At 35.6% G+C, this 15,670-nt stretch overlaps 1 non-coding gene across 1 annotated transcript; it reads right to left on the bottom strand.

The window, feature by feature from the left end:
- Nucleotides 1–5,807: 5,807 nt before the first annotated feature.
- On the bottom strand, nt 5,808–5,996 carry LOC135801562 (U2 spliceosomal RNA). Its single transcript, XR_010550407.1, has one exon. It is a non-coding gene; the product is annotated as a U2 spliceosomal RNA (small nuclear RNA).
- Between the last annotated feature and the right edge of the window lie 9,674 nt (nt 5,997–15,670).

Raw genomic sequence — 15,670 nt, 5'->3', positions numbered from 1 at the left:
GGTCCAAGAAGAGGGTATAATTTTGTTTTGGTAATTCTGGCTTTGCATAAGGCTGAAGAGATGTGTTTTTTGAAAGTTAATTTTTTGTCAATAATTACGCCTAAATATTTAGGGTCGGGTGTTTCTGGGATGTTTAAATTGTTTAAAGAAGGAGTAGACACTTCCACAAAATTATCGTCCTATTAGCTTAATTTCTATGCTCGGTAAACTTAACGAAAAAATTATTAATGTAGAGCTAACAAAACACACCCAATTACTTAAAGTTATACCTGACTCCCAATTTGGCTTCCGAAAACATCATTCTACTAACATGCAAATAGCTAGAATTATTAACAAAATCACCATTAACACTAATCTGAACAAAACTACCTCTTTAACTACAATAGACTTAACAAAAGCATTCGACACTATTTGGCATGACGCGTTAATTTATAAACTTATTCTCTTAAAATATCCCAAAAATCTAATCCTGCTAATACGCAACTACCTGAGCAATCGCTCTTTCCAAGTAAAACTTCAAAACACTTTTTCCAACTCGCAAAAATTAACCACAGGGGTCCCACAAGGCGGCGTACTTTCTCCCCAACTTTACAACATTTATACCCACGACATTCCTACCGATCCAAATACCGATATTGCCTTGTTTGCTGATGATACCGCAATCATCACTACATCATCTCAAACCGCTCAAGCTAACAAATACACCCAACAACACCTAAACAAACTCCAAATGTATTACCAAAAGTGGAAACTCCTCCCAAACCCGGAAAAATCCACAATTACCTACTTCGGCAATCGAAGAAAATCCAAGATAACAAAATTTGGATTTCTGCACATCTAAATACAAAACCACTAATTTTTCAACATTGGAAGTACTTTACCGCCCTCTATGAACAAACTACGCAACTATAAACTTGTGCTTACACATGTAAACCTCCACTCACAATTTGGGTACAATTATTTTTTCTTAAAGGATACTAATAATACAATTACACTGTGGGGTCGCGTATTTATAGTTGAACGTGACACTTGTATTAATACAAGATTTGGCACAATAATAGGTGATCAAAGCAACGATGTGTACTCGTAGAAGCAACTCATTTCTGTAGCAGTTGTAAAACGAACTCTAAACTAATTGTGAACCTATTGTCTTGTTGATCTCGACCTTTCTCTCCTCACCAACTTCATTCATTGTAGTTTGCTGATTGGTAGAGTATTGAGAAGGGTGGCTTGGCACCCAGGCCAATCAATGGTTATTTGACAACAGCGCTATTTGGAACTTATGTTTTGTGAATTTCAAGATTTAAGAAAAGATGCAATAAAAATTATTTACAACACTATTAAGCAATAATGTGAAGTAATTGAAGGTAGACGGAATTTTTTTGGATAGTTGGGAATAAATTTTGGTCGAAGATACTCAAAATACTATATATCTAAGGGGACTACCATCTCACCATCTGTGCTATTATAATTCGTGATGACGTTCGGGCTGCGTAATGCTGCGCTGACGTTTCAACGTTTCATTGATGAGGTTCTTCAGGGGTTGGATTTTGCATTCGCTTATATTGACGACATTTTGGTCGCATCGACCACTGAGGAGGAACATGTGACATCAGCTATTCCATCGCCTGAGCGACTACGGCGTTGTAATCAATGCTGCGAAGTGTGTGTTTGGCCAGAATATCTGGTGTCCAGTCAAGGCACCAGCCCGCTCCCAACAAAGGTCAAAGCGATCATGGATTTTGCGCAACCTGAGACAGCTAAGCAACTTCGGCGTTTTCTCGGGATGATCAACTTTTACAGGAGGTTTATCCCTCGAGCTGCTTCTCTTCAGGCCCCACCAAATGAGCTACTTCACGGCAATATTAAGGAAAATAAACCAATCAGTTGGAATGAGGTGGCATGTGCAGCGTTCCGGGTTTGCAAGGAAGCGCTTGCCAAAGCAACGTTGCTGAGCCATTCAGATCCTACAGCGCCACTCGCAATATTTTGCGACGCGTCTGACTTTGTCGTAGGTGCGGTATTGCAACAAAGGGTGGATAAAGAGTGGCAACCTTTGGAATTCTTTTCAAAGAAATTATCGCCGGTGGGGACCAAATATGCTGCGTACGATCGCGAGCTGTTAGCCATGCATGCTACTGTCAAGCATTTCCGGTACATGGTGGAAGCACGGGATTTCCACATTTTCGCTAACTATAAGCCCTTGACGTTCGCTTTCAAACAGAAGACCCAGCCGTCAACACCACGCCAGGTGAAACATTTCGAATAGATTGGGCAATTTTGCACAGACATTCGTCACGTCGCCGGCGAAGAAAACGTGGTGGCCGATGCCTTGTCTCGTGTCGACGAGATAAGCATCGCCATCGATTTTGTCGCCCTGGCTGAATCACAAAAGAAAGACCAAGATGTGACAAAATTCAAGGATGACAGCAGTGGTCTGAATTTGAAGCTCCTTCAGATCCCTGGAGTTGAGGTATCGTTGGTGTGCGACATATCCACATCGAAAGCTAGACCCTACGTCACGCCCGAGTTTCGTCGAGCAGCTTTTGCTTCAGTTCATAATATTGCATATATTGGACCCAAACCGACAGCTCGTGCAGTGGCGGAGAGATTTGTGTGGCCAGGAGTGAAGAGTGACTGTCGGGAGTGGGCAAAGGCTTGCCTAGAGTGCCAGCAAGCAAAAATTTCTCGACATGTATCTGCTCCCATTGGCAAGTTTCAGACGCCCCTAGGAAGATTTGGCCATATATATTATATATGGGGTATTCCATGCCAAATCGACCACTTTTGAACCCGACCCTTTTTGATTTAGCTAAAACTTTTTCATTCTTTTCTACCATTTGAAAAACGTTTATTAGAATTTTTTCAAATTTTTTTTTCTAACCTCAAAAAAGTTATGAATTTTTCAAAAAATTGACAATTTAATTTTCAAATAACCATAACTCTTTCCAAAATTGACCTATTGATACGTTTTTTTCTTGAATATTTTTGCTTTTGAATGAATTTTTTGAAGAAGTAGACAATTTTTTTTTAAATAATTAGAACTATGAAATAATCCCGTTTTTTTTGAGTAAAATTGTAATTTTTTCGTTCACCCAAAACTACTGCTACAAGGTATGAGTAAACACATTACATTACGAACTCCACTTGATACTAACAGCCATCATGCGACTCATAAATAACCTCAATCGACTAAGGTTGGCTCATTAACGCTGTGTACATTTTTCTTCTTTCTTTTTGCGAGTGCTTAACCGTCAGGTCCGGTTTTCGTTCAGACCCTCGTTCTGAACCGCCCCCGGGGTTAGGCCTCCACTGTTCGGGTAGTTCAGCCCCTCGTACTGAGCTGCCTCCTGGGGAGTCTTCGGCTTAACTGTTCGGTAAGGTTTTCGTTCAAACCCTCGTACTGAACCGCCCCCGGGTTAAGCCGATAACATTCTTGGTACGACAGTTTTCGTTCAAATCCTCGTACTGAATCGCCCTCGGGTTAAGCCGATAATATTCTTGGTACGTTTAGCCCATCGTGCTGATCCGCCCCTGGTGTTAAACCAACTACTTGTGATCAATGAGATAATTAACAGATAACGCCCTTATTCCGTATACAAAGCATACAACCAGTAATCTACAATGTTTATTTCGCTCCCAAGGTACATATATTTTGAACGAGCAGACGAGAGGCCATTCATAAGAAGGAGACGAGACCAGCCAACGTATTCACTTCAGCAGCCTCATTTACCTTTACACCGGGACCAGATAACACAAATACCGCAACCTCTCCATTACATTTTTTTGATAACTACACACTCGCACTGTAAATTAAATTCATAGCAACTTTCTAAATACAATTTATACAGAATGAGACAATTTTTCAATACAATTATGGTGATTTGACACTGGTTACTTTAACAACACATACATGACATTAAAAACGTTTCAAATTAAATTAATACACAAGATGGTCAAAAAATATTGTACAACAAAGGACTTAAACTTCGCAAACGTTACAATGACTTTCTAGGAGAGATAGGTATAGTAGAGAGATTAAGTAGAATCTGTCACTTCGAGTTATTGCCGATGTCAGATGTCGTTGCAAGCTTTGCATACCGGATTGTTTGGAGGCTTAGAAGCTGTTCCGATCAAAAACATTTCATAGCAAGCACCTTATTTTATTATACCACCAGAGCAGGATAATATTCTATCTGTACAATTAATTTGTCCATCTATGAAGGACAACATTAAATATCCCGATTTGAACCAATTGGATGAGGAAATAATGTCGTTTTTTCAAACTTTAAAGCAATGCGCAGGATTTGAGAATGTTGGATACCGACAAGCATTTTTTTATGATTACCTAAAAACTTCTGTAATTAAAATATTTCCGTTTTTTCTTTAATATTTCGATTTTTTAAAAATCTTTTCCAGTCAGAACAAAGATTAAAAATACCAGATTATTTTAAAAATATCTATTCTGAACCGTTAAATGTTTACTTCGTAAATCGTGGGATTAATTGGTCTATTGGTAAAGTTTATTACTGATAATGCTGTAGCTAAAGCTAGCAACACTTTAGAATCGTCGGGAAGGAAAATGTTTCTCTAAGCTGGTCATGATTTAAACGTCTATTATTTGCTGCAAGCTTTCAATGTTTCGGAAGGCGAAGAAACGCTGTACGGAGATTACCTATATAATTTTTGAAGTGTATTATACTCGAGGAACTTACGGATTTAAAATAAAACTATTAATGAATTGAATGAAAATAATTATTATAATAATTTGTTTTGTAGGTGCTATTGTAAAATGATTACAATGAGCCTAGATTGTTAAATATTACAGATTTTGGCACATTCTGTCCTCTTTCAAAATTTGTTCAGCTTCCGGATAACATGATAATATTGAATCAGCAAATGATTTGTAAATAAATGCTTAAATAGCTTTATTCAGCGGTTAGAAATTTGTGTCTACAGTTGTTAAAAGTAGTTTTGGTTGCCTAACTACAACATAAATTTAAAACATAAGTTTTAACCTGACACTTAAGAAGAAAATAGTCAGGAAAGGGAGCGACCATCACAATTGTTTTGTGTTGTAGAACCACTGGCTCTGGTGCCAGTGGTTCTTTTAAGTGAGATAATTTTTTTGTAAATTCGATTATTTCTGATATTCTAATTGTGTGAAGGTACGTGCCGTTGCATTATTTTATAATTTACGTTTTTATTCCATTCTAAATTGACATAAAAGAAGAAAAACACTTAATAGACATTAAACTTAAACTATGGTTTTCGGAAAAAATCTAAATGTACCTATAAATATGTTAAGAGTGGTTAGTAATATCTTTCCAGGTACCTATCAACTGCGCGTAAACTAGTACTCAAAAGTAAAAAAATTGTTTGTTCGAATCGCGATCGCGAATTGATTTAGACTTCGATTAACTTCTGTTGGTTTTTAGGATTTTGTTAAGTACGTTCTTGATGATTGATTCAGAAGAACTAATTAACTTTTACTTGTTTATTTAACGAACTTGGATAATACAATAATCGCTTAGGTCTAGGTCTGTGCTCTATTTATACCTATGGCTTGAATCTGCGTTGCAAATAAATATAAAGATACGATGTGCAACGAAACAGGAAATGCGCAATAAGATGATTTTAAGACAATGATTTCTAGAGAAATTAGTAATTACGTTTTAAATAAATAGGTATTGCGCTGGAAATAAATATCGAGATTACGTCTTAAATAATGTTTCTTGCCTGGTCATCGGCTACAACTTCTACTGAGGGCTGAAAATTTACGGAAAGTGATTATTTTTGATTGTCATTAAATGTGGGCCGATCTCGGAGGTACTGCAATACCGAGCCAACCCGCGATGTGAGTGGAGCAAGCCCCTAACTCTCATCCATGTCCAAAAATCAGTTTAATATACTGGACCCGCATGCGGGTCGTATCAGATATTAAGCTGATAAGAACAGATACTACACTTTGATCTTAGCCGGAGCCGAGAAGCGATAACAAAAATTGGATTTCTGCACGTCTAAATACAAAACCACAAAGTTTTTAGCATTAGAAATAATTTAGCGCCCTCTCTGAACATAATAAGCAAATACCCTGTATAATATTCTTCTCAGATGATATTTTAATGTTTTATTTTATATAATAAGGATTGCACGGTGGGGTCACGTATTTATAGTTGAACGTGGCACTTGTATTAATACCAGATAAGGCACAATAATAGGTGATCAAAGCAACGATGTGTAGAAGCAACTCATTTCAGTAGCAGTTGAAAAACGAACTCTAAACTAACTGTGAACATAATGTCTTGTTGATCTCGACCTTTCTCTCCTTACCAACTTCACTCATTCTAGTTTGCTGATTGGTAGAGTAATGAGAAGGGTGGCTTAGCGCTCTGACCGATCAATAGTTATTTAGAAACAGCGCTATTTGGAACTTAAATTTTGTGAATTTCTAGATTGAAGAAAAGATGCAATTAAAACGATTTACAACAAAATTAAGCAGTAATGTGAAGTAATTGAAGGTAAACGGAATTTTTTTGGATAGCGCGGAATAAATTTAGGTCGTAGATTCCCACAATACTATATACAGTAGAACCTCGATAAGTTAAAGTTGAAGGGACGCGGTTAAAAATTTAAGTTATCAAGGTTTTAAGTTATTGAGGGTTGAAGTTAGAGAGGTTACTGGAAAATAATTTTTATCATAATGAGGTGTATGGATTTCGGGAATGTGAGTGAAAAAGGAATGTTGATTGATCTGTTTGTTTAATTCAATTGAGGGGTTGTGTTCCTTAAAGCTGGGTGTAAATAATTGTTTATCAATTTGTAGTGAGATGATGCGATATTTATTATCAAAGGGACAAAATAGCTGATTGAGTAACGATTGATGACCGATTTTAGGAATTTTCAGAAATATGGAATGGAACACTAAATCTATTTACAACAGCAGTAAAGCAAAAATTGAAGATAGATTGGAAATTTTGGATTTTTTGTTTGTATTCATACTTAATACGATGACTTGCTGCGGATTAGCAAATATTGTTGACCAACAAAGTAAATCGCTCGGCGACGGCGTTCTTTGCCATGCTAATTTATTTGTATTTGCGTTTTATGATTGTTCGGCCGGGCCCCGAGGAATTTACCCCAGTTGACCCCCTCCCTTCTTATCGACCCTGCTAGGTCAGAAAAATATTTTTTTGAAGTTATCAAGGGCAATGTTCAAAATATTTCTTTGAGTTAACGAGGTTTTTTATTTTAAGTAAAAGAGGTTTTACGCTGTCAAGGCAAGGGAATCAGAAATTTTTTAGTTACAAAGGTTTTGAACTTAGTAAGGTTTAAGTTATCAAGGTTCCACTGTATTTATATTTCACTTACATTATAATTGACATTAATAAGTGACATATTGCTTTGCGCATTGCAAAGTATTACAATTTAACAAATATTAATTCCTTATCTTTATAGTATTGTTGTAAAACTGCAAAGTACCAATAGGCCGTTTTCATTATCTAAAAAAATCACATTTTTACTATCTAATATTGAATGTTTGCTTTGAAAATTAAGGTAGGTAAAGATAATATCAGAAACTTTCCAGGTGTAATCACCAGATCTTTTTGAGATCGTTCCATAATATTTTTTATTTTGTCATACCCAGTTTACCTCTCGGTGTCGGGTTTTTCCCTTACAGTTACATTTCTTTCATTAAATTTACTTTAAGCATTCTGCATAGCCTTTTCGCCTCTATTATACTTAATTTTCTGTTATTCAGAATTTGCTTTACAAGACTATCACATTCATTCCTTGATCTACCTCTCTTTCTACTTCCGTTCGGTTTTGCCATCCACACTCTTTTTGCATGTGATGAATCATTCATTCTGTTCATGCGTCCGCACCAACTTAGCGTTCTTCTCTCTATGTACACTTTAATATCTTCTACCTCTACTTCCTGCCTTATTATTTCATTTCTCACTTTGTCAAGCCTAGTCTTTTTTGCTACTCTTCTTAGATATTTGATTTTCATCGCCTGTATTCTACTCTTGCAATTTTCATTTAGAATCTATGTTTCACACCCGTATGCTAGACTTGGTCTTTATATTGTTTTGAACTTTGTTTTGAACTACTTCTTTGGTAATATAATTTAACAGTTTTCTCAATTGTAGAACTTACTTCTAGTTTGTTTTTCCCGTTTTTTGAAAATATTTATTCCTAAATAACAGCAGCTATTGACTTGTTCTATAATATTATTGTCTATTTTAATTGTCAATATTTATTCTTCGCCTCATGATCATAACTTTTGTCTTAGTTTTATTTATTGTAAGTGAAAATTGTTTTTCGTATTATTCTATATTGTCATATTATTTTGCAAGTTTTCCTCAGTTTTGGCTATTTACATAATATCAGCTGCAAATGCTGCTTGACTAATTCTAACTGGTGCCTTGTTATTATATCCTATTGTAATTTGTTTGCATTTCTGATTTCCATTTTTAATTATCTATTTTTATTCATTTTTATTGTATACTAGCTGACCCGGCAAACTTTGTTCCGCCTCGCTTTGCTCTTGTGATTGAGAAGCACGAAGTCGAGTCATACTAACACGGCGCTTTTCACGTGCAATTTTTTGTTCTTCTTCAGTCCTTTCATTTGCAATCCTTCGAATCCTAGTTGCATTACGGTTTTGTCGGATAAGATTTGATCGTTTTGGTCGTTGCATGTTGAGTGGGGAAGCTACGAAGCATCGCACAAAGAGGAGACGGAGATAATAGAAAACATTATATTTGTGTGCTCTTTTTCTCCCGTAGGCTATAAACCATATTTTCACTTCAAAAAGTATCCTAGTAACCTTCTCCAAACAAAAACATCAACCGGTCAACTTCAACCCACACGTACACACATACACACGTCTATGCTACGAAGCATCGCACAAAGAGGAGACGGGGATAATAGAAAACTTTGTATTTGCGTTCTGTTATTCTCCCGCAAGATAATCCATATACGCAAATATGTTTGTCTCTTTTTAGTGTCGTTTAGTGCCTTTTTAGAAAAGTTTTCATTTCAAAAAGTATGCCATTACCTTCTCCTGGCCCTAAGCTACCTCTCCACCAATTTTTAGCTAAATTAGATTTGACGCGCTATTTTGATTATTTTGTCACTAATACCTCTATTTTTTAATATTGTCCATAATTTTCCTCTATTCACTGTATCAAAAGCTTTATCTACATTTATGAATCCTAGGTATATATATATATTTTATTGTCTTTGATATAATTTCTCTATTAACTGATTTATTGTGAAAATATGGTCATGTGTTGTCCTTCCTGATCTGAATCCGCTTTGGCATTCATCTAACGTTTAATTTATTTTCTTATGAACCTTCTTATCTAATATTTTTATCCAGTATCTTCATGGCAGTGTTGATGATGGTGATTCCTCTATAATTTGCGCAGTTCTTCCTGTCTCCTTTCTTGGAAATATGTGTTATTAGTGATGTTAGCCAATCCCTTAGGTATATCTTTTCCATTCCATATTTTTTGCATTATTGAATATAGTTGTTTCGTATCCTACTTGTCTTATGATCTTCACCATTTTGGCATCACCTAGAACAAGCAGAAAATTACATTACAGAGGAGGATATTAAAATAGTATTAAGAGAACTGAGACGTTATCTTCTTCTTGTTCTAGTTGTTCTGTAAATTCACCTTTTTCTGGTATTTCTATGTCGGTTCCCGGACATTTGCCCATAAGACGATCGCTCACACGACAACTACTCACAAGACAACTGCCCACAGTCATAACTGCGCACACGGACAATTGCACAATTGCAAACATTTACAATTGCCCAGAGTGACTTTTGCTCACACGGACAATTGCGCACATGGACAATAGTTCACAATTTAATTTTTTTATATTTATTATAAAACAATGAATAATAATGCAATATTTAAGGAGATTGGCAAATTTACAATTATTCATATACGAGTATTAGTTATTTAATTACGTAATTATTAAAAATTATGTGCGAGTATACTAGAAGTGAAACTTCAAAGAGTTATATTTATTGCTAATAAATTAAGATAGAATGAACAAATAGTTTATTTGAAAAATCAAACACTATTAGCGTGCAAGCGAGGCCTCTTAATTGTTATATATTTGTATATAAATTATTTCATAATTATTATTCATTGTTTTTTAATAAATATAAAAAAATTAAATTGTGAGCAATTGTCCATGTGCGCAATTGTCTTTGTGGGCAATTGTCAATGTGAGCAAAAGTCACTGTAGGGAGTATTCCCTGTGAGCAAAAGCCCTGTGAGCAATTGTCCGTGTGCGTAGTTATGACTGTGGGCAGTTGTCTATGAGCAGTTGTCGTGTGAGCGATCGTCTTATGGGCAAATGTCCGGTCACGTTCTAGGTTAGTTGTGTTGAGTAATTCTTCAAAATACTCTTTCCATCTTCTGATAATTTGGTCTTTGTTTGTTAATATAGTTCCTTTTTTGTCTATTATTTGTTTGGCTTGGTACTGTTTGCCACTTCTGAATTCTTTTATTACGTTGTAAAATAATTTTTGGTTATGTTAACTATTATTTTCTGTTATATTTCCAAATTCCTCCCATTTTTTTCTTTTTGCTTCTAATACTATCTTCTTGGCTTTTGCCCTTCTCTCCAGGTATTCCTTGTATTCCTTATGTCGTCTTTTTGTAAATATGGTTTCCAAGTCTTCTTCTTTTCCTTTATCGCTTCCTTTACTTCTTCAGTCTACCATTTGGTTTGATGCGTCTTCATTACAGTGTAGAGATCGCATTCTTCTATTGCTGTCTCGAGCACTGCTTCTTTCATCTGTTTCCATAGGTCTGTTGCCGGTTGTGTATCTTGAAGTTATTCTAGTTTCTGGTCCAGTCTCTCTTTATATTTGTAGCATTCCGCTTCATTTTTAACTTGTATGTCTTTATTTTTCTATATGTGTTCTTGTTTTTGCTATACTGTATGCTATTTACTTCTTCTTTCCTTCTCTTGACTTTTGCAATTACCATGTAGTGATCGCTCCTCTATTTCATAACTTTTTAGACTTTGGTATCTAATATATCGTTGCTTCTATCTTACTCTATCAATATATAATCAATTAATGATTTTTAATTTCTACTTATAATCTCACGTGTATATTGATGTATTTGTTTGTGCTTGAACAGAGTGTTAGTTATAATCAGATTGTGTAATCTACAAAATTCTAGCATACGTTTACCGTTATTATTTCTTACATCTTCCCCGTGTCCTCCCATTATATTTTTATTTTCTTCATCATGTTTTACCATTTCTGCTATTAAAATCATCCAGTATATAAAATGCGCCTTCCGATTTTTCTACTGCGTTTGTTAGCTCGTTCCAAAATTCATCCTTTTTGCTTGCTACTTCATCTTCATTCGGTAATACCAGTAATACATACACAGTAATTACGGTCTGTTTTTGTGCCCCTGTCAATTTTATGGTCAACTAGAGGACCCAACAGTCATCGTTCTGTCAAAAAGATTTGGAATGTGGCATTTTTTTGTTCCTAATTATTTTATAGTCGGTGCAAAAAATTCTTTTGAACTAAACCGTCACCCCGGTGGTAATTGGGTTTTTGAATTATTTTTTTTTTTGTTTTTAAATGGAAAGATCATATATAAGTTTTATAACAAAACAATTTTATTTTTTTTATTTTTCGCAATAATTAAAAAGTTATATAAAAATATAAATTAATTTTTGAATCCAGTACCGAAGACGCGCCGACAACTCCCGAACAAATCCGAGCGCGTGTGACGTCATAATGTTAGTTTTCACTCATAGTAGTATACAGAGACAGAGATAATAAGCACAGTGCTTTGAGTTTTGATTAATTTCATTCTGTAATTGTTAAATACTCAAAAATATATAAAAAATGTCAAATCTCAAAAGTTATCGCTCTTGTTTTGTACCATTATGTACAAATACAACAAAGACAACTCCTGAAAAAATGTTTTTAAATGTTCCTCAAGACGAGAAAAGTCGAAAAAAATGGTTTCAAGCAGTGCTCCGAGATAATCCTAAAACAAAATCGATTTTTTTTGTTGTGAAGATCACTTTGATGTAAGTATTTCGTAATCATATTGTTATTAATTATTTTTATGTAAGTGTTCAAAGTAAATAACTAGAACTAGAAGGTCATTTTTTAAAAAATTGGTGATCATAAATATATCAACATCAGGAATGTTATCAGAATTTGCTTTTATAAATCCTGTATCACACATAGCTGAACGAAATTAACTTTAACAAATCTTTAATAGCCGTAAGCGCTGCACTGTAATATAATTGCTTTAACATTATGACGTCACAAGTATGGTAGCCAATCGTGGTGCGTTCACAGTCACATGATTTTTTTGAATTTTATCAATTTTTAATCGTTTATAATTAATTGAAAAAAATTTTTTTTCGTTTTTTACATTGCATATCAATAAAATTAATAATTAAGTTTTAAAATACATAAAAAAAAATAAATAATTTTTTTTTTCAAATTCCCAATTAAACACTTTTCTCAAATCCCGAAATGAAACAATCAAACAAAAATGAACCGAAGAAAGCTATGGAATTTGTTTTGTTTATCAGATGACAAAAGAACACTCAGTAGAAAACACTTTGAGCAAAACACCATATAAAACAATGAAACAAAAATAAATAAATCAAAGAAGGCTGCGGAACTTGTTTCGTTTATCAGTTGGATGAAGAAAACGAGAATCGACGCTTTTAGTTCCTTGTCCAGATTAGTTTCCCTTCTTTGTCACACCATCTGTACTGTTGTCCATCTATCATTATTTTTTTTGTATCCATACTTCACATTTCTTTCCAGCTCTCCTTTCTTCTGTTACAACTTGTCTTATTTTATATTGTACAAGCTGACCCGGCAAACTTTATTCCGCCTCGCTTTGCTCTTGTGATTGAGAAGCACGAAGTCGAGTCATACTATCACGGCGCTTTTCACGTGCAATTTTTTGTTCTTCTTCAGTCCTTTCATTCGCAATCCTTCGAATCCTAGTTGCTTTACGGTTTTGTTGGGTAAGATTTGATCGTTTTGGTCGCGGCATGTTGAATGGGGAAGCTACGAAGCATCGCACAAAAAGAAGAGACGGAGAAAACTCGTTTAGTATCTACCAAACAAGTTTTCACTTCAAAAATGAAATTTAATTGTTACTTGTAAAGAATAATTAATACCAATAATTATTTATATTTTACAATTTATTCGCCTTTTTTCAGTCAAAAATTAAAATGGGTTGTTAAAAAAAACAGAATGGTTGTTTGTAAAGTAGGTTTACGATCGAGATGTTTACGTGATAACGTCTTATTGGTGATATAAGTTTTTGGGAAGTAAGGAATTAATGAAGATAACAATTTTTTCAAATTTTAAATTACATCTATCGTTTTATTCACACTTTTGATGATAAATTTCGGGTGTAAAATGACAAGTTTACTTATCCAACTATGATATACATTTTTCATACATACATTCATACAAACATTTATGCATGCATACATACATACATAACATACAATACGATCAGTTACAATCTTCTCGTAAATTTATCTGTTTCCAATCTGGGTAATTCTGTTCAGGATAGGACGATGATAGGAAATCATCAATGTACCAACAAGTTTGTGAAAATATATGCAGCACGTAACTGGATCGTCACTCACTAAGCTGCACCGCTCTGATGTGTTTAGATCTTCAGCAACTTTGCCAGGATATTTGTTACTCAATTTGAGGAGTAAGTTCAGTAATGTCAACCAGCGTACTTCATTTGCACTTAGAGTGAGAAAGATGGTCGGCTTCCCAAGTTGACGGAGCATAGCAAAGAGATCCCGTTTGCGAGAGGCCCAGTACTGGACGGAGTTAGGCACTGATTTCATAAAGGCAAGGTTTTGTATAACAAATTCTTTAAGAAATTCTGGGTCTTCTAACATTCGTCGAGTTACGTTTTCTGTAACCGGCTTGATTCGATGAAGTACTGGGTTGTGCAGCACTCCTAACTCGTTCGGCTTGACGCTGTCGAGATGCACGTTTTCGCTGAGCGCTGGTTTGTACAATTGTAGTTGTCTCCACCATGCCGCTGGCGAGAGCTAAATTTGCAGCTCTACGTAGATGGTACGCTTTGCGTTGCCTTTCAGCGGCTTTTCTTGCAAACGCTGCGGCCTGTTCTGGTGTTCTAATAGCTGCTACACGTTTTCTGTACTCACGATTTCGCAGGGCATACTTTTCGGCAGTGGTGGGTATTGCAGACGTTGACGGCAAAGCATCCTCGGTCTCCATCGGTGTACTGGATGTTGAAGGAATGTGCGCACAGGGATCCATCAAGTTGAGCGTGGTGATTTCTATGGAACACAAAATATTTTAATTCCTTTTATTGTTGCAATTGTTGTAACACTTCACTTACACTTCACATTTTGTTTCACTGTTAAACATTCAACGAAAACTTAACCGCACGAGAAAATCTCCATTCGTTTGTATGCCGCTAGAGTGAGAGAGACGGAAGATCGGTCCACTCACTCGAACGCTATGCCTGCCCCCGCTCGTGAGGATTCCGCGTGACAAGTTTCACGGAATAACTGGCAGCGCTCGAGATGAGACGGGAGATCGGTCCGTCTCTCTCTCGTTATACCTGCGACCGCGCTCGTGAGGTTTTGGTGTGACACAAGTTTCTGAACATGTCACCCGACGTTATCACGTCAAAAGTATTAAAAAAAGTATCCAACAATTACTAAGTCTTATTCAAACAAACACATTAACCGGGCAACTTCAACCAACACGTACAAACACTCGCACGTCTATGCTTAGGGGGAAGCTACGAAGCATCGCACAAAGAGGAGACGGGGATAATAGAAAACTTTGTATTTGCGTTCTCTTATGCTCCCGCAAGATAATCCATATACGCAAATATGTTTGTCTCTTTTTAGTGTCGTTTAGTGCCTTTTTAGAAAAGTTTTCATTTCAAAAAGTATCCCATTACCTTCTCCCCTAAGCCACCTCTCCACCAATTTTTTGCTAAATTTGATTATCCGTTCTTTAGTTATAATCAAGGTAACCAACACGACTTTCTTGTATATATATAGATAGAAGTCTCTTTCTTTTTTGGTCATGTCATTTTCTACGAGTATATGCACTTTATGTCCTTTCAATTTTTCTTGTTCTTCATTATTTTAATTGTTTCCTCTAATGTGGCAATTTCTACTACTATTATCTTCCTCTTTCTACCCCCTACCACTGCTTTTGTTACTTCGGTTTGCACCTCGAACTAGTCTTGCAGTAGCTGCTGAACTTCTGGCTCCTGTTTTTTTCCTTCCGTCACATCTTGGCATTTTATTATTAATTTCTTCTTCCGCTTCTCCCTATCCATCGTTTCCAGTCACGTTTCCAGGTAATCGATCTTCGTCTTCATCGCCATCCTTTCTTCATTCCATTGATCTTCTCGCTGTCTACATTCTTTCCTTATCTCTATCAATTCCTTGTTACTGTGCACAACTTTCTTTGTCAATTCTTCAATCATCTTTTCTAATTTCTCCATGGTCACTTCTTTGTACTGTATTTTCCTTTTTCGTATCGTGCTACCGACAGTCGTGTCCTAACCGTAATTTTTTTGCTTGCGTTATAACTAGTAATTACTTTTCTATTTGTTTA

This window comes from Atheta coriaria, unplaced genomic scaffold, assembly GCF_025399875.1.
Source record: "Atheta coriaria isolate IRGN ID8LTWV9N9 unplaced genomic scaffold, Caltech_Dcor_3.1 hic_scaffold_10_pilon, whole genome shotgun sequence".
NCBI lineage: Eukaryota > Metazoa > Arthropoda > Insecta > Coleoptera > Staphylinidae > Dalotia > Dalotia coriaria.
Note: the sequence above shows the minus strand (reverse complement) of the source record. Positions and strands in the feature narration are given on the sequence as shown.